Source organism: Zalophus californianus, chromosome 1, assembly GCF_009762305.2.
Source record: "Zalophus californianus isolate mZalCal1 chromosome 1, mZalCal1.pri.v2, whole genome shotgun sequence".
Taxonomy (NCBI): Eukaryota; Metazoa; Chordata; class Mammalia; order Carnivora; family Otariidae; genus Zalophus; species Zalophus californianus.
In genome coordinates this window covers 109,123,673-109,142,493 of record NC_045595.1, presented here as the reverse complement: position 1 = coordinate 109,142,493, position 18,821 = coordinate 109,123,673, and the positions used below count along the sequence as shown (strand labels likewise).

The following is an 18,821-nucleotide window of genomic DNA, read 5'->3' as shown; positions in this document are numbered from 1 at the left end:
TTCCCATTTTCCCTCCTGTCTTTCCACATCTCTTTTTTCCCCTCTCTTCACTTCTCTTTTTTTTAAAAATAATAAATTGGGTGCCTGGGTGGCTCAGTTGATTAAGCGACTGCCTTCAGCTCAGGTCATGATCCTGGAGCCCCGGGATCGAGTCCCACATCGGGCTCCCTGTTCAGCAGGGAGTCTGCTTCTCCCTCTGACCCTCCTCCCTCTCATGCTATCTCTCGTTCTCTTTCTCATTCATAAATAAATGAAATCTTAAAAAAAATAATAATAATAAATTATTTTTCTGAAGCCGTACGGCTGATTACCCTAAAATTGAGTTTCTTATGATTTCCTCAGCAGTTTCTCAGTACATGCCATGTTGGGCAAGTTTTAAGAAAATAATCACTTTGCCCTCTTAAGGCTCAGCTTTATGCAAATCTTTACAGAAACTATGTAAATATTTACATAAATCATTATATAAATTTTAAAGTTATAGAACACATTTATATAAACTTTATATAAATCCTTGGAGTTAAGATTTTGATTCAGGAACCTTATTAGTAGTGTTACTGACAGAATAGCTATCATGACCAACTTGCAGCTCATTTGGCTACCTCATGCTGTCAGCTAAGTAAAAGTTCTGTTGACCAGGCCAGTTACATCTGTTCTCCCTCTACACATCCAGAGGTCCAGTGAGGAGAATGTAGAAAACGATTTTCTAACTTAGCTTGTGGACAGGTCAGTGTAGGCATCATTTCATATCCTGTCGCACTGACTGATGACAACATGAGGGGCTAGATATGCTCTACTTGTATTCCTAGATAGGTGTAGAGACAGATGACTTGTGGAAATCTCAGAGTGAAGCAGGGATTTGTATCTGTACAAACTCATGGTCAAGACACAAAGGAATTCAATAAATAGTTGTGGGTTGAGTGACTGACCAGGGATTTAAAAGGCATATTCACTAGATAGTTTAAAAGAAATATAAATGTTTTGGATTACACTCTTCATGTTTATTGCTTGCAGTTAATTTTTTTCACCCATTTTTTTATTAACATATACTGTATTATTTATTTCAGGGGTACAGGTCTGTGATTCATCAGTCTTACACAATTCACAGCACTCACCATAGCACAGACCCTCCCCAGTGTCCATCACCCAGCCACCCCATCCCTCCCACCCCCCACCGTTCCAGCAACCCTCAGTTTGTTTCCCGAGATGAAGAGTCTCTTATATTTTGTCTCCCTCTCTGGTTTCATCTTGTTTCATTTTTCCTCCCCTATGATCCTGTCTTGTTTCTCAAATTCCTCATATCAGTGAGATCATATGATAAATTTAATTCTTTATTTGGGAGAGAGAGAGAGAGACAGCAGAAGCGGAAGGAACAGGGACAGGGAGAGATAATCTCCAGCAGACTCTGCATGGATCATGGTGCCTGACACAGGACTTGATCTCACGACCCCGAGGTCATGACCCCAAAATCATGACCTGAGTCAAATCCAAGAGTCAGATGCTTAACCAACTGTGCCACCCAGGTGCCCCTGTGGGTTTTTTCTTTTTATCAACTACGGCCTTGAGGACTCTGCAGACAATAATACTTTACATGTCCACCGTGCTTTATACTTTATATATCACATCTCCACTTATTTTCTTCTTTGATCTTCACTAATACCATATGAGGAAAGGTGCTATTTTCACATAAAGAGCACACAGATACGAGGTTTATGTGTTTTAGTCAAAGTCCTCTAGAATTTTGACTATTTGGTATCACAAGACCTTCAGAATTTTGGGGTCACTATACACATATATGATCTTTTATAGGCAAAGAAGTTCTTTTTCATGTATCATAAAAAGGCTTGTTCTCTCCAACCAGGCACGGTGTTATAGTGGGAAAGATATGAACCTATGGTCCTGAATCCTGGTTCCATTACATATAAACAGTGTGATCTTGAGTTACTTATTATTATTATTATTTTGGGGGGTACTAAATTACTTTATTTGAAGAATGGTACAAATGAAAGAAGTTAAATAGATGTTGTGGTACAACTTATAGAAAAGGTAAAGGTAACCCCAACATGCACGCACTGCCTTGGTGACCAGGGAAGTCACCCTTGTGGCTATGGGAAGACAGCCTAAGGCTTAGCTCTCACTATCACTGTTTCCCAAGGTGTGCTTGTCAAAGAGATACTCTGCCATGCCAGATTCGGGAGCCCCCATCTTGCACAGGTTGGTTATGTGGTCACCCAATTCTTTGATGGATTTTACCTGCTCATTCAGCTAATGCGTCTCAATGAAGTCACACAAACGGGAGTCATTTTTATCGGTGGCCAGTTTGTGCAGTTCCAGTAGTGACTGATTCACGTTCTTTTCCAAGTGTAATGCTCACTCCATTGCATTCAGCCCGTTCTCCCAATCTTATTAATCTTACTGAGTCTCATTTTCTCATTTAATAATCATAGCAATTATTCCATATAGTTACTGTTAGGATTACATGAAATAATATAGATAAGGAGCCTAGGTTGCAATAGGCATCAGTAGAGTCAATTTCCCATCAGAATTGCTCTGCACCAATGCATCTAGACTATCTTTCCCAATATCTGTATTAATGAATGACACTCTTTAAGAGATCATTAGTTAACAACTCTGTCTATGGCTTTGAAAAATAAAAAAAGTGACTATTCATGATTTGGTCCATGCCAAAATCAAACTGGAGCTCTGACTCATAAGCAAACAGTAAAGAAGGTTAATCAGTTGCAGACTTGGGACAGTTCATTGTTTTACCATTGAGGGAAGTCTGGGGACTCTTTCTTACGTCTGTGAGAAACTGGGGGGTACTGAGACCCCTGTTAACATTCAGCTCTAGCCCTATTCTGGCATAAGGGTGCCTCAGTTGACTCACCTGGTGCAAATGGAACGAACTTAAGCCATTAAACAAGTTGAACAACTATGGAACTCATTAGATTCTACCTTGGGGATTTTCTTGCTGATTAAAAATTCTCACACCGAGGAAGAGATCTGACTGTAGAAAGAATTGACATAAAGTTTAGTAGAAAATCCTCTCATATTTTATTGATGGCTGTGAGGAGTTACCAGTGAAGTTTCAACCAGGGTGGAAAAATAACAGTGGTATTACTGAGTAATTGGATTATGAACGATTTTTCATCTTTGCTTCTTTGTGCTTCTCTTTATTCAAAAAAACGAGGTGGGTGCAGTCAGTCAATAAATTAATCAATAATACATATGGGAAAGAAATACTGCTTTGAGAATTTGGGGGGTCATAGAATAAAAAAACCTTCAGTTAGCTCTTAGGAATTGCTTTTGTCCATCTATGTTCTGAGCCTTTTCTGCTCCGAAGTTAGATTTTCTTTCCCTGAAGCAGCTCTTTCTGCCCATCCATGGATCTCATCAGCACAATCTGTAGGATTTATATGCAGCTGGCTTTCCCTGTTTTTACTTTTGAATGGGTAGATTATTTCTTTCCAGCAGTTCTGAGTTTTTTTTTTTTTTCTGATTGACCCAAAATGGGTGCAGATGTGGTAAGCACATGCTAAAAGTTGTTGAATATTATTTTCACCCTGAAGAAAGGCCTGACATAAGCAGTTTCAGATTGTGCGAATTCTTCATTTCACAGTGGCCTTCCAACACTGGTTCTGTTGCCAGTGATAACAGAAACCAGGGAGAGACCTTGGGAGGTAAACCACAGATTTACTTAGTTTCCAAGAATTGATGACCTCATGTGTTCCTTGGTGTGTGATTTTGTGAAATGCAGAGGTGTCAAATGAAGTTTTGATTTTCAGAATTGGAGCTGGGGGCTAAATCACAATGTATGGTCTTTTCCCTATACTTTTTCCTTTATTTTTCAGTGCGTACTTACCGATGCCAACTTCTCTTATTTGCTTATTTACACCAAAGATAATCTCTTTGCGCCAATTCCAAATTCTGAATTTTTAGTTCTTTCTCATACCTTTCTGTTAGCTGCATGGTATATTGAAGAGCCGTTAAACTGGGAATCAAAAATCTACATTTTTCCCTCTTGTGCATAAAATGAGTATATAGTACGAATATGTAATCTCTGAAAAATAAGATAACGTACCTTCTACCCAATACACCTGCAATCTTATTGCTCCTAAATTGTTTTTCAATACTTATGGAAACATATTGTGAAATAGCATTAGTGTGACTACATTTTTTTTTCTTTTTTGGTCTGGAGCCTAAAATTACATTCCAGAGGTTCTCAGAGAGAATGTTCTCATGTTCCCGCAGATGAATTTTTTTTAAACCTGGGGAAATTAATAACTTCCTTCTTGATAGAAGATAGTCAAGGAATTGATTGAATTAGTATATTTCTTTATTGTCTAAACACCCAAGAGCTAGATTAATGCACTCATTCATTTATTTCACAAAAATGTATGGAGTGCTTTACCACACGCCAGGTACTTGGCCAGAAATCGGGGATACAGTGACAATCAGAGAAACAGTTCCTGCTCTCATGTTGTCTGTGGGCTAGTGTGGAGATGGACAAATTAGCAATTGCCATAAGACATTGGAGGAACACCTGAACTTAGACTTGGGGTCAGGAAAGGGATTTTGAGAGGAAGGGGCATCTAAAAAACAAGTAGGTGTTGTCCAGGTCTTTGCGTTGTTCGGAAAGGGCAAGTGACAGAGTGTGCATGTGTTTGTATGTGAAGAAAGAGGAGAAAAGAGGGGGACAGGAAGCATCAGATAGCTAATTGCTTAAGTCTACATTTGGAATGAATTAAAATAACAATAAATGCTGGTGGAACTTACTCCATGATCATCATTAGGCTCTTGCAAGCTTACTGGCCAGTTCCAAGGTTTGCTTTCTTGGAACACATAAAGACAATTTAATAAATTTTCCCTTAGGGGGAGGAGAAAGTTAATAGACCACTAAAAGCGCCTAATTTACCTCCCAGGATTAGATTACTCAGAGTTAAAATAGGGCAATTAAGATGCAGAAGCCATGTTTGAAAAGCTAGAAAGTATACTCAGTGCAATGTTGAAAGACCAGAGTCCTTCAGAAAGCACTACAGTTTGTTCAGTGCACTGAAGCTTTATGTTCTCGAGAACCTCATACCTTGGTTTCAGCTAAAAAGAAAATGAAGCAAGTCACGCTGATTCTGTTTTTCATTGTCAGACGCAGTCTTCATTAGATTGTTCGGTTTGGCTATTGCAAGGATCAAATTCACGTTGTAAGAGGAAAATCAAATGATCTTTCTGAAATATGTCTTAACTTTCTTTTACCAGCTCCAAATGAATGAATCATATTGATTCCATACTACAGAGCCATGTTCTAACCTCAACTGCTAACTCTTAGATAATCCCTCCTGATTATTTGGCCTAGTTTCCTAATTTTTCATTTGGACTGCCATGCAGGGTCATTTCTCACCCATCTCAGAGTCCAAGTGGACCTCTTGGTGCTGTTCTGGATGCCATGATGCTCCCTTAGCATTTTGTAGGAAGATCCAATCCAGGGTCTTAAACACACCTGGTCTGGGAGGGGTTTGAAGTTCTGCAAGACCTTTAAGATGCTTAAATGTCAATCCTAGGACTGGTGTATGGATTAATTTAAATTATTTAAAAGACAGTGGACGCTTCAAGTGGTCCTTCAAACTTGGGATTTATTCATTCATTCAAGACATATTTACTGAACATCTATTATGCACCAAGCACTGTAACTAGCGTGGCTGAAAGTCTAGACATACTTCTGAGTCAGGATTTCAGTTTCATGACACAAATTCTACTGATCTTTCAAATGTGGCAGAGACCATCATAATCCTGGCTCTGCCACTCAGCAGCTTGGTGACTTTCGACAGACCTCTTCTCTCTGAACTTCAGTTGTTACATTCTTCAACTGTGCCCAACAGTAGCTACATTCACTAATGGGTTGGGAAAGACATGCATGTGACCAGCGGAGCAGAGGGGGAGCTGCTTTGTGAGCTCTGGGCTCTCACCCTTCACCTGCCAGACACTACCTTCCAGGGCAAGCTCAACCACTGGGCAGCCACAGATATTCCCCTCAGCAGTCACGTCACGAACTCCTACTCTCACATCAGGCCTGATCTTTAAGAGAACCTCCTCCAGAAGCCTTCCTTGATGTCCTCTATGATTCTACACCCCTGATAGGCATTTTTATGGGCCTGCACTTCCTCAGGTATATAGCCTGACCATGATTTATCATGACAGATGTTTGGTCTGCCACCTCTCTCTGCTGGAGTCTAAGCTTTAGAAGGCAGGTCATGTATCTGCTCTGCTTTATGGGATAGCCCCAATGTTTAACATGGTCCACTTATCATTGTTAAGTGAATGAATGAATGACTGTATCCTTACAGACCTGCTAAAGAGGAGTTTGCAAAGGAGACCAGAAGGGAGCACACTTCGTCCATATTGGTTGCTGTGCACTGGGACACTTGCAATTTCATTTTAAGTCTCATGACCATGTCACGTGGCAAGAGTTACTGGTATTTTGACCTGTTTGCTGCAGACAATGGGGTTCAGAGAGTCATCACTGTGTTTGCATGGCCAGAAAGTAGGAGACCCAGAATTAAAACTCAGCTCAGTTTGATGCCAAATGCTTTGTTCTTTCCATTAAATCACAGCATTTATTGGGACTGAGAAACTCTTCTGCAACTTACAGCAACGGCAACCGGGATCTGAGGGCCACCAGGAATTTGATCTTTATGGGTGCCTTCTCATATAGTTTATTTTTCATTTCTATCTGCTGCTTTGCTCTTATCAAATAAAGATAAACAGCAGCTGCTACTGGTGCTGTTGATTGGGATTGCTATTTGAAAATGAAATCTTGGGCATCTGTTCTTTCCTGTTATATTTTACTATGGAAAAATCTATTTTTTTAAATTATTTTTTTCAAAAGGTAATGCATGTCTATGGTAAAAATGTAAACAATACAAAAAGGTATTTCTTTTTTTAATACACAGTAGCATACTTACTTATCTCTGTGTACTTGGCTTTTGTCAGTGAATAATATATCTTCAAGATTATTCCATATTGTTACATAAAAATACATATTTCATTGTTTTAGTGATTACATATAATTTCATCTGATTTGTAACACATCCCTGGTAGGTTTAATAATATGATAAACACACAAAAAGTACACTAACATCAGAAGTTGCCCTATTTACTTGGTGAGCACAATACTAAGTGTTCTTTTAATGAACGTAGGTTAAATCAAGCAATATGACGGATAAAAATGGAATTCTCATAGAATAGAAAAGTATAGTTTATTTTTCTATTGAAAGAAATAAAAATGCTTAAAAAGTTCTATTCCTTTTATTGTTAATCACTGTGGCCAAGTATCACTTAGAGGCATAGAGTTTTTGAGCTGAGAATTACATTAGGGGTGATTTAGTCCTGTGGTTTATTTTTATTTTATTTTATTTTTTTGAATTTTTTTATTGTTATGTTAATCACCATATATTACATCATTAGTTTTTGATGTAGTGTTCCATGATTCATTGTTTGTTCATAACACCCAGTGCTCCATGCAGAATGTGCCCTCTTTAATACCCATCACCAGGCTAACCCATCCCCCTACCCTCCTCCCCTCTAGAACCCTCAGTTTGTTTTTCAGAGTCCATCATCTCTCATGGCTCGTCTCCCCCTCTGACTTACTCCCCTTCATTCTTCCTCTCCTGTTATCTTCTTTTTCTTTTTTCTTAAAATATGTTGCGTTATTTGTTTCAGAAGTACAGATCTGTGATTCAACAGTCTTGCACAATTCACAGCGCTTACCGTAGCACATACCCTCCCCAATGTCTATCACCCAGCCACCCCCGCCCCCCCCCCCCCCCCCAACCACTCCAGTAACACTCAGTTTGTTTCCTGAGATTAAGAATTCCTCATATCAGTGAGGTCATATGATACATGTCTTTCTCTGATTGACTTATTTCACTAAGCATAACACCCTCCAGTTCCATCCACGTCGTTGCAAATGGCAAGATCTCATTCCTTTTGATGGCTGCATAATATTCCATTGTGTATATATACCACTTCTTCTTTATCCATTCATCTGTTGATGGACATCTTGGCTCTTTCCACAGTTTGGCTATTGTGGACATTGCTGCTATAAACATTGGGGTGCACGTACCCCTTCGGGTCCCTACATTTGTATCTTTGTGGTAAATACCCAGTAGTGCAATTGCTGGATCGAATGGTAGCTCTAATTTCAACTGTTTGAGGAACCTCCATACTGTTTTCCAGAGTGGTTGCACCAGCTTGCATTCCCACCAACAGTGTAAGAGGGTTCCCCTTTCTCCACATCCCCGCCAACATCTGTCGTTCCCTGACTTGTTAATTTTAGCCATTCTGACGGGTGTGAGGTGGTATCTCATTGAGGTTTTGATTTGGATTTCCCTGATGCCGAGCGATGTTGAGCACTTTTTCATGTGCCTGTTGGCCATTTGGATGTCTTCTTTGGAAAAATGTCTGTTCATGTCTTCTGCCCATTTCTTGATTGGATTATTGTTCTTTGGGTGTTGAGTTTGATAAGTTCTTTATAGATTTTGGATACTAGCCCTTTATCTGATATGTCATTTGCAAATATTTTCTCCCATTCTGTCGGTTGTCTTTTGGTTTTGTGGACTGTTTCTTTTGCTGTGCAAAAGCTTTTTATCTTGATGAAATCCCAATAGTTCATTTTTGCCCTTGCTTCCCTTGCCTTTGGCGATGTTTCTAGGAGGAAGTTGCTGTGGCTGAGGTCGAAGAGGTTGCTCCCTGTGTTCTCCTTTAGGATTTTGATGGACTCCTGTCTCACGTTTAGGTCTTTCAACCATTTGGAGTCTCTTTTTGTGTGTGGTGTAAGGAAATGGTCCAGTTTCATTCTTCTGCATGTGGCTGTCCAATTTTCCCAACGCCATTTGTTGAAGAGACTGTCTTTTTTCCATTGGGCATTCTTTCCTGCTTTGTCAAAGATAAGTTGACCATAGAGTTGAGGGTCCATTTCTGGGCTCTCGATTCTTTTCCATTGATCTATGTGTCTGTTTTTGTGCCAGTACCATACTGGCACAATAGAGCTGGAAGTCCGGAATTGTGATGCCGCCAGCTTTGCTTTTCTTTTTCAATATTCCTCTGGCTATTCGGGGTCTCTTCTGGTTCCATACAAATTTTAGGATTATTTGTTCCATTTCTTTGAAAAAAGTGGATGGTATTTTGATGGGGATTGCATTGAATGTGTAGATTGCTCTAGGTAGCATTGACATCTTCACAATGTTGGTTCTCCCAATCCATGAGCATGGAACGTTTTTCCATTTCTTTGTGTCTTCTTCAATTTCTTTCATGAGTATTTTATAGTTTTCTGAGTACAGATCCTTTGCCTCTTTGGTTAAATTTATTCCTAGGTATCTAATGGTTTTGGGTGCAATTGTGAATGGGATCGACTCCTTGATTTGTCTCTCTTCTGTCTTGTTGTTGGTGTATAGGAATGCCACTGATTTCTGTGCATTGATTTTATAGCCTGCTACTTGACTGAATTCCTGTATGAGTTCTAGCAGTTTTGGGGTGGAGTCTTTTGGGTTTTCCACATACGGTATCATATCATCTGCAAAGAGTGAGAGTTTGACTTCCTCTTTGCTGATTTGGATGCCTTTGATTTCTTTTTGTTGTCTGATTGCTGTGGCTAGGACTTCTAATACTATGTGGAATAGCAGTGGTGATAGTGGACATCCCTGCCGCGTTCCTGACCTTAGGGGAAAAGCTCTCAGCTTTTCCCCATTGAGAATGATATTCGCTGTAGGTTTTTCATAGATGGCTTTTATGATATTGAGGTAGGTACCCTCTAACCCTATACTCTGAAGAGTTTTGATCAAGAAAGGATGCTGTACTTTGTCAAATGCTTTTTCTGCATCTATTGAGAGGATCATATGATTCTTGTTCTTTCTTTTGTTAATGTATTGTATCATGTTGATTGATTTGCGGATGTTGAACCAGCCTTGCAGCCCAGGGATAAATCCCACTTGGTCGTGGTGAATAATCCTTTTAATGTACTGTTGGATCCTATCGGCTAGTATTTTGGTGAGAATTTTTGCATCCATGTTCATCAAGGATATTGGTCTGTAATTCTCCTTTTTGTTGGGGTCTTTGTCTGGTTTTGGGATCAAGGTAATGCTGGCCTCATAAAATGAGTTTGGAAGTTTTCCTTCCATTTCTATTTTTTGGAACAGTTTCAGGAGAATAGGTATTAATTCTTCTTTAAATGTCTGATAGAATTCCCCTGGGAAGCCATCTGGCCCTGGGCTTTTGTTTCTTGGGAGATTTTTGATGACTGCTTCAATTTCCTTAGTGGTTATGGGTCTGTTCAGGTTTTCTATTTCTTCCTGGTTCAATTTTGGTAGTTGATACATCTCTAGGAATGCACCCATTTCTTCTAGGTTATCTAATTTGCTGGCACAGAGTTGCTCATAATATGTTCTTATAATTGTTTTTATTTCTTTGGTGTTAGTAGGATGCTCTTTAGCCTCCATGTACTTGAGTTCTTTCCGACTTTCCTCTTGTGATTGAGTTCTAGTTTCAAAGCACTGTGGTCTGAAAATATGCAGGGAATGATCCCAATCTTTTGGTACCAGTTGAGACCTGATTTGTGACCTAGGATGTGATCAATTCTGGAGAATGTTCCATGGGCACTAGAGAAGAATGTGTATTCTGTTGCTTTGGGATGGAATGTTCTGAATATGTCTGTGAAGTCCATTTGGTCCAGTGTGTCATTTAAAGTCTTTATTTCCTTGTTGATCTTTTGCTTAGATGATCTGTCCATTTCAGTCAGGGGGGTGTTAAAGTCCCCCACTATTATTGTTTTGTTGTCAATGTGTTTCTTTGCTTTTGTTATTAATTGCCTTATATAATTGGCTGCTCCCATGTTAGGGGCATAGGTATTTACAATTGTTAGATCTTCTTGTTGGATAGACCCTTTAAGTAGGATAGAGTGTCCTTCCTCATCTCTTATTACAGTCTTTGGTTTAAAATCTAGTTTGTCTGATATAAGGATTGCCACCCCAGCTTTCTTTTGGTATCCATTAGCATGGTAAATGGTTTTCCACCCCCTCACTTTCAAGCTGAGGGTGTCTTTGGGTCTAATATGAGTCTCTTGCAGACAGCATATTGATGGGTCTTGTTTTTTAATCCAATCTGATAGCCTGTGTCTTTTGATTGGGGCATTTAGCCCATTTATATTCAGGGTAACTATTGAAAGGTATGAATTTAGTGCCATTGTATTGCCTGTAAGGTGACTGTTAACTGTATGTTGTCTGTGTTCCTTTCTGGTCTATGCTGCTTTTAGGCTCTCTCTTTGCTTAGAGGACCCCTTTCAATATTTCCTGGAGGGCTGGTTTCGTGTTTGCAAATTCCTTTAGTTTTTGTTTGTTCTGGAAGCTTTTTATCTCTCCTTCTATTTTCAATGACAGCCTAGCTGGATATAGTATTCTTGGCTGCATATTTTTCTCGTTTAGTGCTCTGAAGATATCTTGCCAGTCCTTTCTGGCCTGCCAGGTCTCTGTGGATAGGTCTGTTGCCAATCTAATGTTTCTACCCTTGTAGGTTACATATCTCTTCTCCCGAGCTGCTTTCAGGATTTTCTCTTTGTCTCTGAGACTCGTAAGTTTTACTATTAGATGTCGGGGTGTTGACCTATTATTATTGATTTTGAGAGGGGTTCTCTGTGCCTCCTGGATTTTGATGCCTGTTTCCTTCCTCACATTAGGGAAGTTCTCTGCTATTATTTGCTCCAATATACCTTCTGCCCCCCTCTCTCTCTCTTCTTCTTCTGGGATCCCAATTATTCTAATGTTGTTTCGTCTTATCGTATCACTTATCTCTCGAATTCTGCCCTCGTGATCCTGTAGTTGTTTCTCTCTCTTTTTCTCAGCCTCTTTATTTTCCATCATTTGGTCTTCTATATCACTGATTCTCTCTTCTGCCTCATTTATCCTGGCATTTAGTGCCCCCATTTTTGATTGCACCTCATCAATAGCCTTTTTGATTTCGACTTGGTTAGATTTTAGTTCTTTTATTTCTCCAGAAAGGGTTTCTCTAATAACTTCCACGCTTTTTTCAAGCCCAGCTAGTATCTTTAAAGTCATGATTCTGAACTCTAGGTACGACATCATACTAATGTCCGTATTGAGTAGGTCCCTGGCTGACGGTACTACCTCTTGTTCTTTTTGCTGAGGGGATTTTTTTCGTCTTGTCATTTTGTCCAGAGGAGAATAGATGAATGAGAGAACAAAATGCTAACAGGTTTACAACGTTCCCAGCAAATATACTGTATACAAATCAGAAAAGACCTGAAACCAGGGGAAAAGAAAGGGAAAGAAAGAAAAAAGAAAGAGAAAGAAAAATGAAAAAAAAAGATAAAAACAAAAACAGAACAATACAAAAAAAGCAGAATATGATCAAATATGATCAGGCTAGTGCATAGATCAGTGCCACACCCTAGATTTTGGGCGTATTTTGGTCTGTTAGAAAAAAGTGCCTCCTAAAATTTTAAAGGAAGAAAGACATATATGTACAAAATAAGGGTTGATACAATGAAGGGATGGAAGATGACTATAAAGATGAAAATTATAAAAGATTTTATAAAAGGACTTGATAAGATAAGAAGTTGTTTGAAAAAAGAAAGAAGATTTAAGAAAAAAAAAAAGGAAAAAGGGAGAGAATGTGATCAGGCAGGAGACTAGAACAAAGCCATACACTAGTGATTTAGGGTATATTTTGATCTGTTAGAAGAAACTGTATCTCAAAATTTTAAAGAGAGAACAACTTATATATATATGCCAAAAATAAGGGTAACTACTATGAAGGGATAAAATATGACTCTAAAATGAAAAATAAAAAATGTTTTTTTTTAAAAAAAGGGATTGATAAGATGTTGGTTGGAAAAGGGAAAAAGAAAAATAAAAAAAAAACAGTTAACAAAAATTAACTTTGATGAACTAATGAATCATGGTAAAAAAAAGCCATGAATTCTATGTGCAGTATTCCCCTAGCACTGGAGTTCTCCTGTTCTCCTTGATCGGTAAACTTGGTCTTGGCTTGCTGGCTGTTCGTGCTGATCTTCTGGGGGAGGGGCCTGTTGCTGTGGTTTCCAAATGTCTTTGCCGGAGGCTGAATTGCCCCGCCCTTGTCGGTCCGGGCTAAGGAAGCTGCTCGGGTTTGCTCTCAGGAGCTTTTGTTCCCTGCAAGCTCTCGGTACAGCTTTGGAGGACCAGGGCAAAAATAGTGGCCTTCCAATCTCCACCCGGAGGAGCTGAGAACTCGGGGCCCCGCTCCTCAGTGCGCCCCCAGAGAAAAGCAGTCACTCCCATCTCCCTGGTCTCCGGCCGCATTCCGTGCTCACCCGGCCTGTGACCGAGCGTTGCTATCTCTGGCACCCGACCCCGTGTGGAGTCTCCAAACCCAGCAGATCCCTGCGGTGCGTTCCCGCGCCGCTCCTCCCGGGGGAGGAAGGGGAGTCTCCCCGGCTCTGCTGCTTGTTGGGTGCCTGCTGGAGGAGCAGTGGCCTGACTGGGCCGCGGATCACAGTTTATGGCAACCCCGAGCTGAGAGCCCGCGCCTCGGCTCCGTCTCTGCAGCCGGCTTCCCCGCTCTGATACCTGGGAGCTCTGCCGCACTCAGGCACCCCCAGTCTTTCTGTGACCCCGAGGGTCCTGAGACCACACTGTCCCGGGAGGGTTCCACCCCCCGCTTAGCCACTGCAGCGACGTCCCTCCGCTGAGCCAACTTCTAAAAGGTCCGATTTTGTGCTCCGCGGCTCTATCACTTGCCAGAAGCGGCCGACAGAGGCCCCTCCCCCGCCGTCTATCCTCCCGAATATCGCCTTGGATTCACTTCTCACGTCCTACTTTCCAGTAAGTGGTCGCTTCTCTGTTCAGAAACTTGTTGCTACTCTCCTCTTCGATCTCCTGTTGAGTTTGTAGGTGTTCAGAATGGTTTGATCCCTATTCAGCTGAATTCCTGAGACCAGACGAAATCTAGGTCTCCTACTCCTCTGCCATCTTGCTCCGCCCCCTAGTCCTGTCGTTTTAAAGAAATGAGTGTGTGTGTGTGTGTGTGTGTGTGTGTGTGTGTGTGTACATTTTTCTTGAAAAGTAAGCTTATACTGAGGCAAAATAATGTCTTGTTTGCTGAGCACATACTTTGGGCCTGGAATATCATAAGCATTATCATCATTATCTTATTGCTTACTACAATCTTAGAGATGGGTACCATTATCATATTTATTTTATAGGTGGGAGACAGAAATGCAAACTCTGATTCTAAATCCTATGCTTATTACTGTGGCACACCATTTTGTCTACCAGCTGTAAAATGACTCAATTCCAGAAATGGTCTCAGTGCCCACCTGCTTAGTCCCAAAAATCCAACCTTGAAGGTGCTGGAAGGGGCTCCTCCAAAACTTTAGGATTTTTCAGAGCACTTTTTCCCCAACACTGTTCTTTTTTTTTTTTTATAAGTTTCAGAGGTAGAGTTTAGTGATTCATCAGTTGTGTATAACATGCACTGCTCATTACATCAAGTGCCCTCCTAGTGCCCATCACCCAATTATCCCATTCTCCCCCCCCACCTGCCTTCCTCAGCAATCCTCAGTTTGTTTCCTAGAGTTCAGCATCTCTTATGGTTTGCCTCTCTCTCAGTTTTCATCTAAATTTATTTTCCTTCCCTTCTCCTATGTTCATCTGTTTTGTTTCTTAAATTCCACATAGGAGTTAAATGATATGGTATTTGTCAGAACATGTTTTTAAAATCCTCACAGAGGACGCCTGGGTGGCTCAGTAGGTTAAGTGTCTGCCTTCGGTTCAGGTCATGTCCCGAGGTCCTGGGATTAAGCCCCACATTGGGCTCCCTACTCATCAGGGAGTCTGCTTCTCCCTCTCCCCGCCCCCCCACTCATGCTCTCTCTTGCTATCTCTCTCTCAAATAAATAAATAAAACCTTTTAAAAATTAAAAAAAAAACCATTAAATCCTCACAGAGTCTGTGCCCCTGATTAATATTCAGCCACTACTCATTGGCATGGGTGTACCAGTTTTGAAAATATTAAAATACTTCTGAATGCTTAATAAATAATCCCATGGGACCCAGCTACTCTCTGAGACATGCTGGTTGTTATGGTCTGATTTGTGTTCTCCCCAAAATTTATATGTTGAAGTCCCAACCCCCTACCCAGGACCTCAGAATGTTTAACTGTATTTGGAGATAAGGTCTTTGAAGAGGTGATTAAGTTAAAATGGGGCATTAGAATAGGACCCTAATCCCATCTGGATGAAGTCTTTCTAAGAAGGGGAAGAGACAGCAGGACTCTTTCTCCCTCTCTAAGCTTGCGCAAAGGAAAGGCCGCGTGAAGACACAGTGAGGAGACTTTCCATCTGCTGGCCAAGGAGAAGAAATCAAATGTGTTGACACCTTGATCTTGATCTTCCAAGCTTCCAGAACTGTGAGAAAATAAGCGACTCTTGTTTTAGCTACCTGGTCTGTGGTATTTTGTTAATGGCAGCTTGAGCAAATTAATATGCTGGTCCTCCTCATAATCTGGAAACTGAAGGGTCCAGGCCTGGCGACCAGCAGAGGGCCTTCCTGAGGGAACTTGCTCTGTTTGGTTAGTCCAGGTAACTGTGTCCTCCCTAGGAATGGACATTTTGCCTGTTGGCAACAAACAAGGCTGCGATGAATTTTCTTGTACATGTGTCTATATGTTCATTATATTTTAGTACTCATTTCTAGAAATGAAATTGCCGGGTTGGTTAATTTCAAAAATAACTACATGTATTTTAACATTCTTCATAAAATACCTAAAAAATTTCTCTGGGCAAAGCTGCACTGTAGAAGACACTGGTGTATTGGTTGAGCTCATTCTGGCTTCCTGACATTAACACTGCCTTGCCTTTGAAGAAAAAAAAGTTTCAAAGTAGGAAGTCTTTCAAATGCATTAGGGAGAAGGAGTTTGATATATTCCACCACCTGATAAATGAAACCTAAAGCCACAAAGGGAGGAAATGTCTAAGCAGCTCTGACAATGGCTTTGGGTGTGAGCAAGGCCACAGAGCACCATTGCTGAGAATAGAGGCTTAAAATGATACCTTTTCCCTTGGGTGTCCTTTGCCCACAAACCTTACCATGATGACGGTTTACATTATGTTCATTCCTTCAGGAATAATTACTGTGCCTCCATGTGGAAGTTTTCTCATTCCAAAGAAGCAGGATCATCCATCATATCAATGTGATTTGGTTTTGCCAGATGCCAGATGAATTAGCAAATGGTATTCAATACACACATTCATCAATTCTGACTAGTGCTTAAATAAAATTATAAGGATACAGCTTTGGAAAATACTAGTGGGCTTTCAACATATTTTAAAAATTGTCTAGATATATGGTTCTTTTAGTCACTTGAAAAAATTTAGAATTAAAATAGTTTTTGTCAGAAAACTAGCTCTTCTTGAATTTAAATTGAAAAGGCTAGAGGCAGAAATTCTCAAACTTGAGAGTACATCAAAATCACCTGGAGGGTTTGTCAAAACATAGATTCCTGGGCTGCACCCCCAAATTTTACACTCAGTAAGTGTAGATTGGGACTATGGTTCTGCATTTCTAACAAGTTTTTGGATGAGGCTGATGCTCCTGGTCACACTTTGAGGTGTGTTATTCTTGATGAGCCTTTTACAAAATTTAAGTCACATACGAATCACCTAGGGATCCTTTTAAAATGTAGATTCAGATACAGCAGGGGCTCAAAATTCTGCCTTTTGACAAGGTCCCAGATAATGCTGATGCTGCTGATTTGTGGATCATACTTTGAGCATCAAATTTCTAGACAATGTATAGCACATTTTAATTGTTTGACAGTTTGGGAGGTTCCTGATTAAAAGAAAAGGTGGTTAAAGTAATGTTTGGACTTCACTCAGTTTCTCCGTCAAATGTTAAAGAATGTTTTGAAACCGATTGCCAGGCATTTTACTATAACTTGGCCCATGATCCTCTCATCCAGGAAACACACTCAATTTGACCCATTCTTGCCACTTCCCCATTTTGCTGAGGCCTACTTTGATAGATTTTTCAACTACATGTCAACAACTAGAAACTGGGCATGGAACATTTTTGGTACCACATAGAGTGTGGCCAGACACTGAGGTTTAGAATAGATGAGTAATTTTCCTAAGACACAAAGCCCAGGGCAACAGTGCTACCTTCTCTCTCATTGCTTAGGAGAGGCAGTATGGTGGAGATGGATTGAAAGGCTGTGAAAGGGAAGGAGGGAGATACCTTGATGGTCTGGTGCTGGTGACTGTTTTCTGGGAACGCGCATGGCCTTGCTGGAAGCTAGTGCTCCTGAGCGGGGCAAGTACCCAGAGACCTAATGTCTTCAGCTCAGGGCTTTGAATTAAGAAAGTAGAGGTCTCTCAGTTTCGGAGTCTCAAGGCAAAGCCTCCAGGAAGGACTTTAGACTTTAGTGATTGGATTCCAGGATCCACCCTCTATCCTATACTTCACATACTGGTTATATTCTGGAGAACTGAATCATAGAACCACAGAATCTCAGAGTTGAGAAGAACTTTAAGAGGTATCCAAGGCTTTTCCTCCTCTGAGACTGATTCATCACTAATAAACTCACAAGAGATATGTTTATAACCCATCTGTTTCTAAGATAACATTTGATAGATACCAGAACACTTACATCCAAAATCTGAGGATGCTCTGACTAGTATTAAGATATCTCAGAAACTGAACGGGAAGTTTGATGAGCATGGAATCAATTAGAGCTGGGGGAGATGAGAAGTTTTGTGAGATATTTCAACCAAATACAGAAGAATCTGAGAACTAACTTGTTCCACTATTAACATTGCAACCATTAGCTCTGGATTCTCTGAGCTGGCTTTAGAGTCAAGCGTTCTATCTTTTATACCCAGGTCTCCTTCTCAGACTACATGTCACAAGCTTTGGTTTGGAAAATATAGTACACGACTAGAGAGTTCCCTTTCCCTGGGGTGGACATCTCTTTGTCCCCAGAGAGTGTCTCTCTGTCCTGATGGATTATGTCTGTCCCACCCTCCTGGATCCAGTCTCTGTGCTGACAGCCCCACTCTCCTTGAGGCCCTCAAGCCTCAGAATCAAGCACCGGGGAAGCTTTCTGAGGCTCATGCATATATGAGCCACAATTTCTGTGGGTTTAGAATGGTTAGCCTATAGTGTTGCAAGGAATAGAATACAGACTTTTTAAAAAAAATTTTTTATTACTTTCAAGTATCATCAATAAATCACTTAACCTCTTATGACTTAAAGCAGATGACTAAGACTTAAAAAATTCACAGCCATTCCCCAAATCTTAGTTCCTGCAGGTCCCCTGTTATATTTTTAAAACTATATAATCAAACTGTGTAAGTAAACTGTAAGCAGATATTAATATATCTAAGCTTAATATTTTCTGATGTGTATAATAAAAACATAATTATTCATTGTTTAATCATTCCTTAATGGATCATTGATTCAGTGAGCATTTATGTTATTCTATACCCACAATATTAGATACAAGGATACAAGCACCAATGAGGCATGGCCTCTCCCCTGAAGGAGCTCACTGTTTGTGGGGCAGGTAGGCATTCATTTTTTCATTTATTCATTCCAAGAATATTATTGAATTTCTATTACGCTCCAGCCACTGTTCTAAGCACCGAGGAGCTTACATTTTAATGGTAGTGACTGGGTGAGGGGGAGGAAGAAGACAGACAATAAAAACGTGAATAAATGAGATCACATTGGCTATTAAAAAAAAGGTAAAAAAAAACCCAAACAAACACCCCACAACAAAGGAAC

At 40.3% G+C, this 18,821-nt stretch overlaps 1 long non-coding RNA gene across 1 annotated transcript in view; it reads left to right on the top strand.

Moving 5' to 3' along the window:
* The window catches only part of LOC113918495, a 41,348-nt gene that overhangs the window by 928 nt on the left and 21,599 nt on the right, over window positions 1-18,821 (top strand). The gene's annotated exons all lie outside the window — the stretch shown is intronic.